Source organism: Scophthalmus maximus, chromosome 5, assembly GCF_022379125.1.
Source record: "Scophthalmus maximus strain ysfricsl-2021 chromosome 5, ASM2237912v1, whole genome shotgun sequence".
In the NCBI taxonomy this organism is placed as follows: Eukaryota; Metazoa; Chordata; class Actinopteri; order Pleuronectiformes; family Scophthalmidae; genus Scophthalmus; species Scophthalmus maximus.
In genome coordinates, this window is record NC_061519.1 from 10,121,112 (window position 1) to 10,140,434 (window position 19,323).

Genomic DNA, 19,323 nt, shown 5'->3' on the forward strand with positions numbered 1-19,323 from the left:
GCAGATAGTTATGAGTGAAATGTTATGATCAAACCTGCAGATAATGACAACCAATATGGCATGTGACATGAGAGGAGAGTGTGTGTGTGTGTGTGCGTGTGTTTTGACAGAGAGTATCTGTATAATCTCTCTTTAATGACCCCTTCCCACTGAATTTTCATGCTGCACTGGTAATGAAAAAGATCCTTGTTGGCATGTGATGTTCATACAGGTTTATTTTTCCAACAATACACAATATCTGTGTAAAAACATTTCTGCTAATATTTATCTTCCTTGTTTGAAAATTGTGACGAGCACCGTGATGTCATCGGATAGTGATAGCCCCAGTATGTGCCTGTCACACATCCAGTAGCTTCTGGTGTTAGCAACATTTGAAGGAATGAGAAAAAAACCTAAAAAAATCACGTAATAGTTGAACAATATTAGTTCTTCTGAGGTGGCAGTGAACATAACACATGGACCCACAAGTGAATGTGCTGTATTCAAAAGTTAACAAGGTACTAAGGCTAATGAATAAAACAGTAGTGTTACATTGTAATAATAAAAATATCTTGGAAATAATCGAGCCACGCCATAATTTCCATTTATATCTCGTTTACACTCCAACATAGTGGGTATTAGTATTTTGAGAGTAATTAATTTGCTCAAAGACACACAATAAATAGTTTAAGATGAATTTGACTTTTACATTTTTAACATTTTTGACATTATTTAAAAAAAAAAATCAAATTTATGTAAAAAGTTAATGTAAATTCTCTGGGATCTCAGAATAACACAGAGGGCAAACCGAGTAAGATGATGCTCTACAATAATGTTCCAAAAGATGAATTCCATTTTAAGAAATAACTTTGCTGAGATGAAACTCCTCCAAGAGAAAATGTAACTATTGCTGAGTTGACTGGATCTCCCTGGTTTTATTTTTATTCTGAAGCCGATCATTATGCAGCAGTGCATGTTAGACATATTTGTAATACTAATACTGTTAGACTAACTGCAAATGAACTGCGAGGCATCCTGTTTCTTCTTAAACATGGCAGTTGTGAAACAGATTCAGTTGTTTAAGAGTCTGATTTTTTTTACATGTATGCTCATATATGACGTTGATCTTATCAGAACGGCATGGATGCAGGTTAAGCATCAGGATGTGTGCTCTCATGTTGTTATTGCACCGTGTGTTTTATGACCGTTATGCCATTGTGTTGTTCTGTACAGGGGATTTTATCAAAACTACGGGGGAGTTTTGTATGTTCATCTGACATTTTGACCCACCGAAATGTTTTGTTTTCTCAGCCATATTTTGTTTGACTTTTGCAGTCACCTCTCACAAGCGATTGGATCATTGACACCAAAGTCACTTGAAACGTCCTGGGTTGACTGATTGAAGGCAACTGTCTTTTGTTGATAAGCATGTTGCCCTCAGTCATGACGTTTTTTTCTTCCCCCCTTTAAATCTGTGTCTGCTTGTTTCATGTGATGACTTCATCCCATTTCACTTTCAAACGCATCCACCGCACCAGCGGTCAACAACAATGATCACTGAAAGTTTGCCAATCAGAGCTGGGGAGTGTTGCACAGATGAAGCTTAATGTTCCTAAACAAACAGTCTTTTATAATATGGTCACCAATCTCAGATAGCAATCTAAACTGTGCCGATACAGAGGCCAAGAGCCTTGGGTACGGGCAGCAACAGAGTTATGTAATGCTTTGAAACCTGCGTGCATGCGTGCGTACGTGTGCTAACTATTGCACAATTGCACTAGAAAACAGGCCTATATATTGAAAATGAAATCAATTATGGTAAAATTTTTTCGTTTTTTAACCATACGTTTATATTGGTATATTCAGATTGGTGCTGCAACAATTAACCAATTAATCAATTAGTGATCGACTTCTAAATTAATCGGCAACTATTTTGATTATAGATTAATTGGTTTAATTAGTTTTTATCGAGAAAATAATGTCAATTCTCTGATTTCAGCTTCTTAAATATGAATATGTCTGGTTTCTTTGTTCCACTATCACAATAAATCACATAACTTTGGTGTGTGAATTGATTTATCGAGAAAATAATAGAAAATGAAGATAGTTAGTTGCATCCTTAATTCAGATTTGACATATAGCCCCAGTCACAGAAGGTCCCCTCGTGTCTATGGAGTGGTGTGCATTTCTAACATTACCCACTTGAGGAAAGCGCATTTCTAAAGGTAATTGAGTGAACTTGATCCTAATCCCAGTTAAAGGTTTGCAGGCAGGTTCTGTGTGGTCCGAGGCGGGAGACTGACCAGAGGCAGCACAAGGTCTGAGGGTCAAGTCCTTTTTTTTCAAACCAGTAATATTGAAGTCGTATTCTCTTTGAAAGAGAGGTGACATCAAGGTTCCAGCGAACAGAAGTGTAACTTAAGGACAGCCTGGTGAGAGAATAGGGGGGAGACGCTGTGTCCACTAGTTACACTGTGCAAAGGTTTAAGGGCACCTCAACTAATATGAGCATGTTTTCATTAATAAGGCCATGAATGTTTTTTATTTATCATTTATCACTTAACTTCACTAATTAGACATGACGGAAAAAAAACCTGACAGTGAGTCCAGTTACCAGATCTTTGAGACTGGCAGCTGACACATCAACAGAAACGCTACAGCAAAATCAATCATGTCAACATGGGGCCGAATCTCAACGTAATATTTCCCACATCAGGTGAAACCCATGTCAGTTTTGCTGAAACTCACCCAATAGTGTTGCTGGATTATTGCCAAGCCAGTCACTCTACACTACATTGCCAAGGCGTCTTATTTAAATCCTCCTTTATTCTGCTGCTTCCGTTTTGCTTCTGTTGAATTTTCCTTACCCCCAACACATTGTGTGTACGCGTACAGATGATTACCCGGATGTGCAGGTATGCTACTCATGCATCTGCGAGTGAGCGTCTGAGCATGTTTTCCTCTCCATCCAGAGACTCGTCTGCCTCATTGTTTGTGTATGGCATGGCCTGTGATAACCTATCATAGTCCAGAAAAAGTTTAGTGTGTGCGTGTGTGTGTGCGTGACCCATCACGTCGCCTCTTCCTTGTAAGTCAATTATGTTTATGCGTTGTCTGTATGGACATAATGACTGGAACCAGAATGCAAATACACACACGCACACACACACGCAGACATCCAGGCTATAACCATAGTCATGAATGGATGTTTATGACACTTGCATGATAATTTCTTATGGCCGGTGTATATGAGGTTTCTGATTGACCTTTCTGATGAGGCCCAGTGAGGTCAAACTACAGCAGAGGGAGGGGGACCGGCTGACGGGACATGAATCACTGGGACACTTGAAAGCTTTGACTAAAACGACACATGACATGAAGATACACATCACAGTGTAAGACAAACAAATATGCCGTTGAAGTTATCGTCAGTGTTTATGCCGTTTGATGTGAAGGGCTATGTCAAGCATGCGTAGACTGTGTACTTTTCTCACTCGAGCTGGAAAACTTCAAAAAAACAACGGAAAAATTTAGGGGTGGGGGGAGAGCGAGAGGAGACGGGATGGAGAGAATGAGGTCAAATGAGTGTTTATGAAAGAAGGAGGGGGGGGAGGACAAAAGCAATAACAGAATTCCAAATGCTGGGTTTCCGAGATGTTTGATAGTGCTGCTGTTGTGCCACCGCTGCAATAGCATCTAAATAGAAAATCTCCCCGAGTAAATGAGTGTCCCATCTGGGGGCTTTGAAGTTCCTCGGCAGCGGGACCTAACTCTTCCGCTTTGCATTACAGAGCTGAGTTTGTGGTCGGTTTCCCAAGGGAATTAACAATACGTGCCTTGATCCATGCATGCCCGTGTGTGTGCATGTGTGTGTGTGTTTGCGAGCCAGGCTACACTGGATGGGTGCCACACTGGTTATTACTCATCTTGACTTGTGTCTCTTCTTCCATTCTTTTTTTCACATATAAGTACAAACACTGTGTGTACACACACACACACACACACACACACACACACACACGAACTGTGAGCAAAAGCATTCACATGATGTGTGAAATGTGATATGAAGATACAGTCAAACACAATTCCTTTGATGCTAATTTGCAAGAGAAAACTGATATGTTTCCATTTACATTCTTGTTAAATGAAGGCACTTATGTCTATGCACCACTTTGATAGCTCATTAATCACCAGATTTAACTGTTATTGTTGGCATCACTGGTGCCGAGGACGGATTAGGCACCAAGTGTCAAAGTGGGTTTCGGATTTTAATTTAAGGGACTTCCAAATTCTTTTTTCTTTTTTTTTTTGGTTTGGGTTTTTATTGTCATAGTTTTCTTTCTTTTGAATATTTAGTCAAATATAAATATATATTGAATATATATAGTATATATATATTGAATATATGTAGTATATATATATATATATATATATATATATATAGTATATAAATATATATATATTGAATATATGTAGTATATATATAGTATATATATACTATATATATTGAATATATATATATAGTGAATCTCAAATACCCACCCCTTGCAGTTTTGAAAAAAGGCCAAACATCGATAGATAATTCTACCTGCAGATTAATACTTTTTATAATTTTTGTTCGTGTCATCAGTATGTTGTGATAATCTTCCTTAACTGAAAATCATCGGAGTAAAAGATGAGACTGAACTACAACTATACATCGTTCCGTTTCTCAGACCCACAAGCTCACTGCTGGTCCACACTACAAATGTAAATTTGTAATCATAGGTCAGGGAAATATCGGTTTATATAGTATATATATTATATTAGTTGATTAATAATAACATAAAACAACCGAGCACATTAGCTTTTAGGAAAATTTACTGAAACAGGAGCAGGTTGGCGCATTGGTTGGGGATTATTTCAGAATTTAGACTGTAAATTTGTGTGTGTGTGTGTGTGTGTCTTTGTGAGGACGATTTTAGTGAAGACCTAACAGAATGAGGACATTTTGGGAAAGTGAGGACATTCCGGCCGGTTCTCTCTGTTGCCGGCTGTTTGAGGGCTAAGAATTGCTTTTAGGGTTAGAATAAGGGCGTGCCAGCGTGCGTGCAGCAGCCATATTCGTAGAGAAAGAATGGAACATGTCACCCAGGGCCCAGTGAGGCTTATTGATGTGTTGTCAGTTGTTTCTTCGGTACAACAATGGAGCTCTGTGCCACAGAAGAGGAAGATATCTCAGATAGATATCTTAAGCTACACAGCCAATACTTGCTCGTAAGATCGGTGCAATGTTGCTTTTGGTCTTCGCCTGGGTTTTGTTCCCACTGAGGAAAACTACACAATATAACCAGAAGTGTGTATTTTTTACAATGTTGGGTAAATGGATGATGGTTGATGAAACCAATAGGATAGTGATGGGCTTAGGTTCCTCTGTAAGCTCTCTTTAAGTGAACACTGAGTCCTACAGTATCTGTCTTTTCATTGTTATTTTTCATTTTAATTTTGTTAGTTTTGCCCCAAAATAGTTTGCACAATATGGTAGGCCCTCTGCATGAAGGCATTGGCATCTTGGTGTATGTGTGAATGGATCCGTCCTGTAGAGGTATTGGGGAAATATTAACGGGGAATACAGATATTATCATCACACGGACTTGCATTTTCAAAATATCACAAACGCAATTGTAGCTTTTTCTCTGCACCACCATGCATGCTGCAGCTATCGACATGTAGCCCGGTGTCTGCCTGCCAACAGGACCCAGCGTCCTTTTGTTTGCTCTGCTCTCCACATTCTGCAGGTGTACCAGTCGACACTATCAAGAAGTCTAACGTCGTTCTTGGCTTGTAGCCCAAACTCGTATCTCAGTTATGATGTTATTTTATGCCTGATACCATTCAAACTTCATCCAACACCTGTTAGAAATTGCATACTGCTTGTTTGTATGTTGAACCGTAACGACGTAGGAGATAATGTATCATAAAAGAGTTTGGCAATTCTTGCCACGTTTGTTTGGTTTATATATAATGGCTAATTAAGAGGTAAAGTTATCATCAAGAACTAAATAACTAATGTAGCATGTGGAGAGGTTTTACATTAGTAATGGGTTATAAGTAGTCTGGAAAACTGAAATTCATACCTCCACCTTGTCACTCTTCCAACTTGAACCTGTCTACCTCAGTTGACCATGGACAGTTTTTGTGTCACAGGTTTGCAAATTGCTGATTCAATGGCTGAAGTTTTGCTGAGTACAGCATATTTGAATCAAGAGTTTTACCGTATACAACAGGCTGTGGATTCATGAAAACAGAAACAGAAGGAATGACTATTTGTCTCAGGTTTTCAGGTTGTCAGCCTATTTGTGATGACTCACAAACACAAATACTACTATCTAAAGCGGTTTCCACCGCAGGGGCCGGGGTCTAAATTAAGTTACCAGGAAATCATTAATATATAATGTCAGTTCACGTTTTAGCTCACAAAAAAAACACATATTGATGGATGTTGAGTAGGATGTATCTTTAGTGAATGATATCAGCCGATGTGAAGCTCTGAGAGACACAACAGACACATTTATGTTTTTCTAAAATGGGCCAATATGAAAACGTTTATTTTACGGGATAAACAATGCAGAAAAGATGTACATTTATGTTTATATTTTAAGTAAAAAATAGTTTTCTTAATTCAAGCTCTTTATAGTTGGTTCTTTTTGTGTTTTCTTCAGTATTGTGTAGTGTATAGTAGTGTTCAAGTGCAAAAAAAAAAGGTTTTTGAGTTTTCGGTGCAGTGGTTTGTGTAGCCAAATGTCTCCAACCACAAACCACATAGTCCCACACTTCCTTTCTCCTGCTCGTTCTGCACTTCTGTCTCTCTGACTTGCAGACTTTGTGTGTGCCATTTCCACACCAGTGGGAAGTTGGGAAAACAAGGCAGCTAAGCTTCCGTCTTCAAGAGCTAATGGTGCTACTGGGTAATAGTCTCCCGAGGGTGAGCATTTCCTCCGCTGAGGACGCACACAGTCACAAAGAGCCACAGCAGTTCCGGCAGCCCACAAAGGGATCCAGTCTCCTTCCCGCATTTTGGCTTGTCTCCATCAGTTAGCCCCAGACTGTTAAGGAGGGCCAGTGGGGGCTAGTTAGTGGTCTAGCCTGGCCATTTCTGGTCTCGTGCCGTCTGCATTCACACAGTGTTGCAGGGTCATGGGAACCTGAGGTATTTAATTGGCTTTTATTTAATTTAATTTTTAGGTACAGTATTGAGTTGTATGTCACCTGTGTTTTGGATGTACTCAGTGCCAGTGTGCGTGTGACTGCACTCAATCTTGGGTCATGTTTACGGATGTAAGGTACATTAGATTAAAGTTTGATCTATTATGTATCAAATTATTAAACTTAAAATAAAACAGGAAACTTTCCCCAGTACCCAGCACTGTTCAGTATACGGTGATTTGATGGGAAGAAATTTTGAGAAAGAATGTCTGTGACAAATATTGATCCAAATTCACATGTTAAATAAATAAGATTAATCAAAAATTTGCTCCACATTTAACAGTATTGTAAGATTCATAACAGGATTGAACTAACTCTGACTCACACACTATGTATTTCATAATGTGTGAGCTTCACTGCTGCTTGACACTGAAATCGAGAAACGTCTCCTGAGGCTCCGTGGACCCGGTGAACTGGGGTTCACAGGCCACACAGGAAGCGGAGGTTCCAGGGGTTTTTTCCCCTCTACTTTCTACCTCCACGGTTGAGGTGAACAGTGGAGACGGGAGTGTGTGGGAAATATCTGTCCCATTCAGAGTAATGGAGCAAGCTATGGGTGATATACTGCAACAAGGGAACATGATCAGATGAAGAATAAATGATTGAGTTCCTGCTCAGTCTGGAGTTTGATTGGACGCTGAGATGAACCTGCAGAGAGGAAGAATACAATGATAAAGTTCCTGTTTACTCTGTAACAATAATGATGATCGTTCACTGTCAGAACTAAAGACATTTAACAGGAGTCACTTGACTGTTGTGCGTCCGTTATAGGAAAACCCCAAGGAGAGCTTCATCTGAATAAACGATATCAAATATGTTTCATATTCAGGGACATAGACTGATTGCAGTTGAAAAAAATCGGACACATTTCTTAGCTGGGTGCACGGATTGACCCTAATCCTTAACATGCGTGTCTTCTGTAATGTTTGTCTCAGTGATGCAGTTGCCGTGGTGTCACTATGATGACATTTGCTGATTTGCCTCATATTGGACATGTAAATTAAACTCCTGTCGAATTCAAGTATAACAAAAACATGCGAGTGAACGTGCCCATATATGTTTGCGTATGTACACCCCTGAAGAGCATCATTCACGAAACCGCAAAGAGCAACTGCAATGTTGTTTGAGCAACGTTCAAGTGAGAAGGCCCTCTGGTGGTCATACATATGGTGTTGGGAGCAAAGACAGGCATCAGTTGACATTCTTTTCCACCACACTCCTAGCGCCTATGATGCCTTTTGTGAATTATGGGTGCGACTTCCATCGCTGAACCAGAAAGTGATTTCCTTGAGAACAGTTGTAGACACTATATGCTAATGGTACACCAATCCTTTCTTGGAGCGATTTATTATCAAAACATCATTCTTCTATCGAGAAATGGGAGGAGAGCCTGAAAAAGCACCAGCACCTTCAGTTATAGTTTATTCACTCCACTGCAACGGACGGTGAAGCGATAAATTATCTGAAAAGCTCTGAGGAGTATTTACACAGTCATTCAGTTATAAGGTTGGTCGTCTTTTAAAGGAGGTAGGACACAACTTTGAAGCAGACATGGAGTATAGTCAGCGCTTAAAACGCCCCATTACTGGGCCTTTAGTGTCAACGTCAGCTGAGATATAAACGGCTAGCCTGGTGTAGCCAGACTAATACACAGATGCCGTTCTGTGCAAGGTTAAAAGCAATATGATTCCTCTTATATTAAAATATTTGTTTTATTTTTTTCCAAACAATTTGAACCTCTGGTGGTGGCTGGCTGCAGCATAGGTCGTAAACCTTGCCTCCTCCATTTTAGCACATTGGACTTTTAAATTAATTTGATTGATTAAAAATTGTACACGTCAAATGTTTTTTTCCCCCAAAGATGCTTTCTGTTATTTTTTAGGTAGTTCTTATCATGTTGATGTATGTTTTGCCTAATTTTTACACAGTTGGTGGAAGTTGAGATGCGTCATCTATCTGTATGTACAGTCATAGATAGAGCAACAGGTCCGCACAGGGAAGAGGTCAGGGTGGGTGAGATGGTTTGAAAAAACCAATCTGGCGCAAACGCGGCAGACAGCTGTTCGTTTCACAATCAAAAATTTTAAAAGCATGACGATGATCATTACCTATCATGACCTAAACTAAGTATCTGTAATTGGAACAATGGCAACACGATTTGCCAAACATCAACTAAACAGTAATTTAAACCCAAAACCTGGAAAAATTCCACTTTACCAAACCGAGGTGTTTTTTTTCTCCTAAACCTAAACAAACCTCAACCATAGTGTCGTCACATCATCCAGCTGCTAGGTTTTCGAGATGGCATGGAGAAAGACGGTTATATTCATTTGCATGATCATTACATGTTAATGGGCCACCATTTGGCAAAGTGCCAAAGAGGAGGTAATAAATTGTAGACGCCCTTTCTGCTGTTAAATGTCTGTCACACTGACATCTGATGTATCCTTCTACAGTCCCAATAGGGGGACACTGACATTGACATTATCCAAAAATATTACAACAAGTCACCTTAGGTAAAGCTATGGAAAAGGATATATTTCCATAAAGAGGAGCTCCTTAGATGTCAAACATATCTGAACCGCTTTGTTAATTATAAAAAACTGCTGTAGCAAAATGTGCACAGTCTTAAGTTGTATAACCAAGGAATCCAAAATAGTATTGCAATTAAATCAATAGACATGGTCAGGACATCCATGAATGAAATTTAGATTGCATTAATACATGATCCTCACTGCAGAAATGACAGATGGTCTGTGTATAATGTGAGAATATGCATAACGGTTTATTAAAAAAATGTTTGAGTGATAAACATGTGCAAGCTCATGTGGGGCCCAGGAGAGAGGACATGAGACAGACAGAACCGACTTCAGACTTGTGCGTCTGCTATCACTAATCCACTCACCTCACCCTGTATGAGTCATACTACCCTTTCATCTGTCGTGAGCAATAAATTGAGATTTCACCAGCGCACAGAATTGATGCATGTGCATTTTATCCTGCAACACAATATAACCTGCTCGTCCGGACGAGCGTTTTGGCTACGTATCAGTTTTAATCTACGTCAATATCAACACAACTGAAAATACATATGATATGACCATTCACGTATACTGGGCATGTGCCTGCAGGTGTGACCAGGAAGAAGATTGCCTTCTCTGCAGCCACTAACTGCAGAGTTGCTAACTTAGAGGAAAAACTTATAATAATGGAAAGTAAAAGTGGAGATGTGGAACTGTTGCTGACATGTTTATACAATGATCTGCCTTCACCGCTGGTAGTCAACTCATAACTGATAAAAATCAGTCAGGAAGCGAATGCAGGTGACTGTGTCATCGTTTCCAAATGTCTCCGTTGAGTTTTCAAACTAAAATGGGGAGAGCAGTATTTCCAAAATCCATTATTTCTCCATTTTAACGCCCCTCGAAAACTCCAGAGTAGTGTGTGGACGACAGACGTACATGTCGAAACAGTGATGTGCCTTTAAAACGATAACATTGTAATGTGGTTGTACCCAGGGTCCAAAATAAGCTCTCGCCATTTGCCAAATGTGAGTAAATTATGGAGTCCGCACACCACTCTGATGGATAGAAATAAAAATATAAAAAAAAGTCCTACGCGTGAGAGAAAGCTGCTGGTTGCTGTCAATAGTAATCATAGCTGGAATGATGTCTTATCATTCCAGCTATGAATGATAAGACATCATCCAGCTATGATGATAAGACATCATAGCTGGAACCACACGATCACAAACACCTTGATGCAATCAATCTGTCGTTTGACTGTTTCTCTGTCTAAAATATTGAAAGTTTGTCTATCATCACCCTCACTTTCCACTGAAATCTGTCACACCTACAACATTGCACTTATTTGGAAAATTGGAAGCACCACGCCTACATAGAAGGAGTGTGTCCTACTCTTAGCAACAAGCCAAGTCAATTGTCACACGGCACTGTTGCAACTGCAGGGTCTATATTTCACACAGGTGCCAGCAGAGGTGCAAATGCAGTGGCATTTGGCAAAAAAGTATTCGTACTTATGGAGAAAACTCTTTCATGGGCCTTGACGAAACTTTCTGCTGCCTTAAAGAGATTGAGAAGAGCTGAAGAGAGACGCACTAACCAACGTCCACATAATCTCTACCTGCTGATAAATCACTCTTACTCTTACATTTTTTTTCCCAGCTTTAAGAACTTGATTACTCCAGGGTTGCACTTGTTGTCCTTGCAATGACAAACATTATTTGGCCAGAACTACAGTATTTGCGCGTGTGTTGAGTTTTCATGTGCTTGTGTGTTTGTACCGGTTTAAAGGTTTAAAGGAGAACAGATGTTGGGCAGTCCTACTGCGGATGTGGAAAAAAAAATCTTACAAAACCATTTGTGGCTTCAGAGGGAGCAGGGAGGAAAATCTGTCCATCAAAGTTTTCATTTTGTACTTGTTTTGTCAGTGAGCTTATTTAACAACACATCTGTTTTACACGTCAAGCTCTGATGACCCCTGTGGCTAGATTACTGAAACATGACGAATGCTGTCAGAAATTCTGCTTACGTGGTGATTTTTTTCAGTTGCGATTTACCGACAGACTTTAATGCTGCTTAATACTCAGTTGAAAAAACTAAAAACTAAAATAGCCTGAAAAACTTCAAAATGGCACCATGTTAAGGAAAAGAAATGGTCTTCTTGAGGCCCAACGTGCGCTTTCTCTCTGAGCTCATTAATTGCTCAGGCTGTCAGTTTGACGGACCATTTCCCCTTGGGACAAATACCTGAGAGGTGGAAGCTAAGACAGAGCAACGGTGGCTCTCTCCAACTAAACACTGTCATTACTGTCTTCTGAGGACATGATCAAGGAGCTAGAGTGGACTGGGAGCACATTCACGTGTGTGTGTGTGTGTGTGTGTGTGTGTGTGTGTGTGTGTGTGTGTGTGATGGTGTTCGTACAATTGTCTGAATGCCAATGGGATCGCCACAGGTTGGAATTCCAATTGGCACAGCAGGGGATGGGTGTTGGCCCAACTCCAGCCAGTCTAATAGCGAGAGGTGCGACTCATCTAAGACTTGTCCCCATTCAGATTCTCCCTCGTGATGTTCCCCAGCTAATAAGGGTCATCACGATTCTTTGCTTGAGTAATAAAATGTTAATTATATGTTTAAATAAATGTCATGTTGAACTAACCGCTATATTCAAAATTTTATTTGACATCACTAAATGTACTGATACGATGTAAATGAATTCATGTGAGAATTAGTTGTTGGCAGAGCAGGAATTTTACTGTACTGGGGCCATTTGGGATGAAGAGGTATTTAAATTGAGGTGGCAGAGTAATTATTATCTGTGGTGATGTTGAGTGATTTAGAGGTGGTAGATGCCACGTACTTTCTAGGATCAGAAAACCACATGAAATAATTATCTAAAGACAAAGGAAGTAAGAACTATTCTAGTGATCACGAGCGTAGCACTGGGGGTGAAAGGGGGGCAGGCTACCCAGGGCCCTAGGGTGGGGGGGGCATGGAAAGCCTGGATTTTTTTGTTTGTAATTCATGTTATAACATGAATTAAAAATTGGATTAATACATTGGTTGAGAGAGTGAACTATGTATTTCCAAAAAATAGTGGAGGTTCTCTGAGGGTCCTCTCACCCCTTGCAAAAGGCGCAAAATGGTTTAGTCCACCCATCACGACTCGGCATGAATCTGTCAGCTAATCTACTGACCTGTGACTTTTATAATTGATTTTATGCAGTTGAACAGTGTATTGAACAGTAACTATTATTATCAAAACCTCATTTTGCCATAGTAAAGTACTTGGGTTAAGGTGGTGGTGAGGGGGCTCACAGAGACTGCTTATGTATAGGGCCCAGCGATGATAGGAAGATTGGAATATGATTGTGATACTAACATCTCATCAAAAGGTTAAATCATACAGCAATAAGCGGCACATTATCTGTTTGTATATTTTAACTGTAGCTTACATACCTGCAGTAGATACCTGAGCGCCTCTGTCCAGGCCAGAGAGCATTCCATTAGATGTCCATGTTTTGTGCGGCCAGTTCACCACAGTGCGCACATTTTCTTTTCACAGTTCTGAGGCTGTGAATATTTCATGTGGGCACATTGCTCTGGAATAAAATAAAGTCATCTCACTAACACAATGGGTTAGGCGCTAATGTTAGCTGCTATCTAATGTGATTTTCTGCTTGCCCTCTGGGAGCTGGACCTGGCCTGCTGTGTACTTTGTATGGATGTTTCAACCGTGTAGTGGCTCATCTCATCCTCCACATGAGCAGCAGGATTATAAAGTTTTAAAGATATACTGTATATATATATATATATACTGTCCGATATATTGGCCCTCAAATATATATCAGTCAGGCTCTATTTGATTTCCAGTTTTCTTTTTCAAGTTGGCTTCTGCCAAATCAGATTCATCTAATTTCTCCATAAACTTATCCAAGTCACGGTTGTCCTCTCTGTAAGTGTTCAACCAAAAAGTGCAAAGGCTAACGAGTGAAACTGTTAGTGTGGATGAATGTGTTCTTCCATTTGTTAGTTCAGTTTGATTAAGTGACGGCTATTAAATTCATCCTCGCAGTAACGGTGACAAACGGCAGGAAGGGTGAAGGCTTTATTGTCAAGCATGGTGGAGAGAGAAAACTGTTCATGACACTGATATGATCTTTTAGCTTCAGCCAAGAGCCACAGAACTCAGGAAATTTAAAGAACCACACCTGAGTCAAACTCGTCTCTGTGCTTGAAATTTCCAGCTTTGAGGAGCTGCGACTGCTTCAATGTACTGTTCCCAAAACTGTGTCCGCTCAGTAAACTGCTCAAATTCAGTAGTCAGTTTATTTATGAGGGGTCATTTTCAATCCCTTATGATGTCTTAGGATGAATGCAATTTGTGATTGAGTTTTTAACCATAAGGTCACAAATATATCATCATATTCTTCCTTCCTATTCCTTCGCCCTCTTGTCTTCCTTTGACCAGTGCTGCCTTCCTGAACGTCGGTGACTGAGACAGTTATCGAGTTAAATCGTTGGCCGGCCGGCAGAGGTTAAAGAGTTTCCTCATCGGCCATTGCTCTTTCAGAAAGGAATTCTCTGCTGTTGTATGTCTTTAGCAACACTTAAAAAAAATGGTTGTGCACTATCTGACAGACAAAGAAAAGCGTCTTTCAGAAATGAACTGAACCAGTTGAACCGGACAATAAATAAAGTCCATTAAATGTCCGATTGAGCCAACGAGGAAAATGGGCTGGTTCTTGGCAGAATGCAAACACGATGCAACAACATGATTCATTTGACATCGCGGTTCCACAGCAGTTTTCCACTGCAGTTTTCCACTGCATCCTCAATTTCACACATTGACCGTACATAGTCCAGCCATATACTGTACAGTACCAGGCTTTGACCTAGTCGTGTTCTCTTTCTTTCCAATGGATTTTTGTGTTTTCACAGCTGGCTGTACTCTGGACGTGTCCGTCCACTGTCATCGTTCACAGTAATGGGATGACAGGGAAAAAGACTGGAGGAAGGAAGACGGAAAGATGTGGGGAGAGAGAGGGGAAGATGAGCGCTGCAGCAAAGTCAGGAAACAGAAAGAGAAAGAGAACGACAAGAGGTAAAGAAGAGTGAGAGGGAAGCACACGTTCATTTTTAATCTTTTAGGGTCAGATTTTGAGACCTTGCGTATAACCACCAGTATAGATAAACAGTATTTGCACCCTGAGATAACTTTGATTGAACTTTTTACCCCTCTCCTCTGCTGACTTGAGCTACTTGATGGAAGACATTTTTAGATTCTTTATTTATGTAATAACCTTCTGTAAAATATAATCCATTAGAAGAGAAGGTTCTGCATTGAAAATGTTATTCAAAGGTCCTATATTGTAATGAAGTGAAATTTCCTTTTTTTAAGTATATTATAATCCACATTTTTACACACAGTCCATATCCAGAAACTGTCACAACGAGCTGTCAGGACTTTGGTAAGGTTGTGATGTCAAAAACTGTTTCTGTAAATACCGCTCACTTGTTGGATGTGAGGGAGTCAATATCATATATTATAGATCTGAGTAGATCTGCAACAGTTAATTGATTGGTAATCGATTACTAAAGTGTTCACCAACTATTTTGATAATTGATTAATCGGTTCAAGTAGTTTTTTATTTCAGCTTATATGTGAATATTTTCTGGTTTCTTTGCTCCTCTATGACAGTAAACGAAATATCTTTGGTGTGGGGACAAATAAAACAAAACATCATCTTGGGGCTTGCGGAAACACAATCAACATTTTTAACCATTTTATGGACCAAACAACTAATCGTTTAATCGAGAAAATAATTGACAGATTAATCGATAATGAAAATAATCGTTAGTTGCAGCCCTGTATTAGACCTGTAGTGACTATTTACACTGGAACATTTCAGTCTAAATCTTCTTCACTCAGGCACGATACAACGCTTATTTCATTTTGAAATGTTGTAATCCAGTCTATAGTTATTTCAGCAGTGAGCAAGCCTGTGTGCGGGAATTCTTTTCACTGTTTTTACTGTAATTCTGTAAAAAAATTTGTATTAATGTCCACTTTATTTATTTTTTATAAGAAACTATATATTAAAGAAGTGGTATTGATTCTGCATTGCAGACCCACTCTTCTTGAGTATATCTCTATTTTATAATTAAACATGGTCATCATATTTCATGCACGATTTTCTTTTCTAATCTTAGACCATAATCAGCCTGGCAAGTGTTGTATATATTGTGTAGAGATGATGATGAAACATCCAAGGGCCAGGATATTTATTTTGTTGGGGACTGTAGCTGGTTCATCCTCTGTGAGCCTGATGAACAGGACAGTTTGTAAACTTTGACTCCAGGAGTCAAGATTTTTGCATTTGTTTGTCTAAATGATTCCCCCCCCCTGGCTATCTGCATTTTTGAGTTATGACGAGCTACAGTAGGTGACAATCCATCACCTGCAGTTGACCCCCCTCTGCATTGCTCAGACAACCAGAGGGTTGCTTATTAATATTAATGAGACAGACACAAAACACCCAGTTCTTGCTCCAGGGAGTATTCATTATGCAGACTGGGCTCTACGTAATAAATTATATTTATTTAAGCACATACTTTTATCCCTATTACCTAATCTGCGACAGTGTGTGCAACATGGAGAAATGTTAACTACATATTGGATAGTTTGATCTGTAACAATGACTGATAATTTACAAGATGTATGTAATATCTTAATCTTCAAAGTAGCTACTAACTACAGTTCTACAACACTGGACAATTTTAATATTAATACTATTTTATACTTATAATCCACTGCAATTTGGAGTTAAACAATTTACCTGTACTTTCTTGATAAAACCTCAAAGTACAAAATCACAGTTTTAAAATTATATAAGGCAAAACTGCTTTTAATAATGCATCACTGTGTTATTTATTTTACTAACTAATGGTGACTAAACATTATATACTTTCTCTGATCTCATGTTGACATCAACCTCCATTTATTTTCTTAATTCGTCGCTTCACTGCATCAAAACTGCTACTTGTTCGCAAAAAACAAAGTAGCACTTGACAGATCCCTCCATGGGAGATCTCCTCTCGTCCGCTGGGAGGTTAAAGGTGGGGGGTCAGCTGCAGAGCAGAGCTGTTGGCGATTGGTCTTAAAGACAGGTCAGCAGGGCGGACGCTGGGCGTGACGGGAGCTTGAATCCAGCTGCTGTGATTGGTCGGCGGCGCATCCCACCTGTGCCCCAAAACGCTACCAAAAAACTGTATGTTCACAATGCCCCATAACTGTCAAGGCGTTTTTCACCGGGCCGTAAGCACTAACTCAACATGACCCCGTGGACACCTGAGCTGAGCTTTGTTCTGTCACACCGCAGCTTCCAGGAGGATTAACATCCTCACACACACACGAGCATGAGTGCACTGACAGGGATGCGCACATCTCCTGTACATATACATTTGAATAAACACGAATAGACAAAAACGTTGCACACACAAACTTTTATGTATTCATGTCCACAGGCTGTAGGATATGTGCACACATCTCCCTCACAGGAGATGGGAAAACAAGCAAAAATCCGAACAAGTAAGTCAAATGTACACACGCATCTGCCTCAAAAGTATAGACAAGCACACACACATGTAAAATGCAATAGGCTAAATACGGACACAGAAACCTTCCTGCACTCACAAAGGCTTTGCTAAGTACACACAGGAGGACCCTGCCCTATCACATTGACACTACTTACTGTACATTGTTTCTCTTGTAACCTCACTGTTGCTTCAGCGCGTCTTTGCACACCTTGATCCCCACACGAGGGATTACTCACATTGCTTGCTGTTGATTTTGCGCCATCTCTCTTGCTACTGACAAGTTGGCTAACACATCCTGAGTAGTAGCCTCTTTGTTATTGTTGGGTGTACAAATAAGTCATTGGGCTCTCTCTTTGGGGCAAATGTGGAGGGACAAGTTTGGGCTTAAGTCGTACTGCGTTACCACATTGGGGGGGGGGGGGGTTTCGCTGCTACAGTGCAGCGAAACAGCCAGCCCCCTAGATATAGAATGTTTGTTAGTGAGCTTTGGATGTGTAGGTATAGGTTGATTATGTTACATTTGGACCGGTGACCTGTTTCCAGTCTTTGTGCTTTAAGATAAGCTAAACAGCTACTGGCTGTAATACAGCAAGGAAGCAATTAAGTGTGATTCCTTTTTTCAAAAGGTGTTTAAATTATGGACTAAAATACTCAAGATTGCTGCTTTTGTTGGATGACACTTCAGACAGGGATATTATTTATTTCAGTAACATGTTGTAGTTCATCAATTGGCTTTCTTTTTGCAAACTGGCATATTTTGTGTCATGAAAATCCAGACTTTTTCAAAATTGTTTTGGCTCTTCTTCCTTCGCAAAATCCACAAATCGACATTCACAAAAACAAACAAAAAGTACTTCTCAATAAGGGACCCCTTTAATTTCCAAATCCCACCTTTTCGCATGCCGCTTTACTGAGCACAAAGCTTTATTCACTGCAATAAACAAGTCCTGACAGACAGACCGGCCGACTGTGTGAGTGTGTTCTGGTGGTGTGTGTGTTCCCTCTCCTGCAGTGTTATTTGCTGTTATTTAGGGGCTCTGGGGGTGTTTGATATCATCCCCTGCGGTGCCCTCTTTAGACCCTCTTTAGCGCCTGTTGGGGCGGCCCAAAGGCCAGGGCAAGTCTGTGATTGTAGACCCCCACGGTGCTGGGAATGAGGGGCCTGCCTCCCTCCAATTACACCCAGCCCAGCCCCATGAAACGCAGGGCTTTACGGCTCTTATCCAATATGAACCCCAGGCAATAGAGGGCAGGGAGAATAGGGCAGCAGCAGGTAGTAATGGAGCTTAAATGGCAACAGGCATTCCACAGTGTGAGGCCTCTCCCACCGCAGGAGACAGCCGGGGCGACAAGTGAGGGATGGACGCAAAGGAACACGTGATCACAGTCGCACCAAGAACATGCTTGTGCAAGTACTGGCACACACACAAACATGCAAGTCAGAATTTATATTACTATAATAGCCAAAGCCCAGCTCAGAATTACAAATCTATTAATTTTTCTTGAGAATTTCCCTAAAGAACAACTAAACAAAAATAAGAAACCATGTGAAGTTTGTATATGAAAATGAATAAAGAGGCATTGGTCGTCGTGTTATGTTGCATCAGTGAGGGCAATTATGTCTCTAGGGATTAAACAAATTTCAATCAGTAAAGCAGCATTGCAGCTTTGAGTATCTTACTCTTTAAAAAAGAACATTCTAATAACTTCCACCAGAGCACTAACAATACTTTGTGGTTGGTTCCCACTGAGGTGTTGGTGTGGTATAAAGTGTGGTACCCATGAGGCCCAGGGGAAAGGCTTGGTCGTTTACCGTGACGTCTGGTGTGAATTTGGCTGCCGGGGCAGAATGGGGCCATCACCACATTGTTCTCGGGAGAATTTTACAGTATATTTAACCCCGAACATCAGATAGTAAATTGACCTGCAGGCCATCCATAAATGATGATTGTGATTTTATGGTAGGAGGGTCCCTCAGGA

At 40.2% G+C, this 19,323-nt stretch overlaps 1 long non-coding RNA gene across 2 annotated transcripts in view; it reads left to right on the forward strand.

Annotated features, from left to right (window-relative positions):
* LOC124850030 overlaps positions 1-19,323 on the forward strand; it is a 67,389-nt gene that overhangs the window by 12,969 nt on the left and 35,097 nt on the right. The window contains exons 2-3 of one of the 2 annotated variants that reach the window (XR_007030771.1): positions 14,686-14,848; positions 17,272-17,335. This is a non-coding gene — a long non-coding RNA (uncharacterized LOC124850030). The remainder of the gene's footprint in view (positions 1-14,685; positions 14,849-17,271; positions 17,336-19,323) is intronic. The other variant, XR_007030770.1, reaches the window with a different exon arrangement.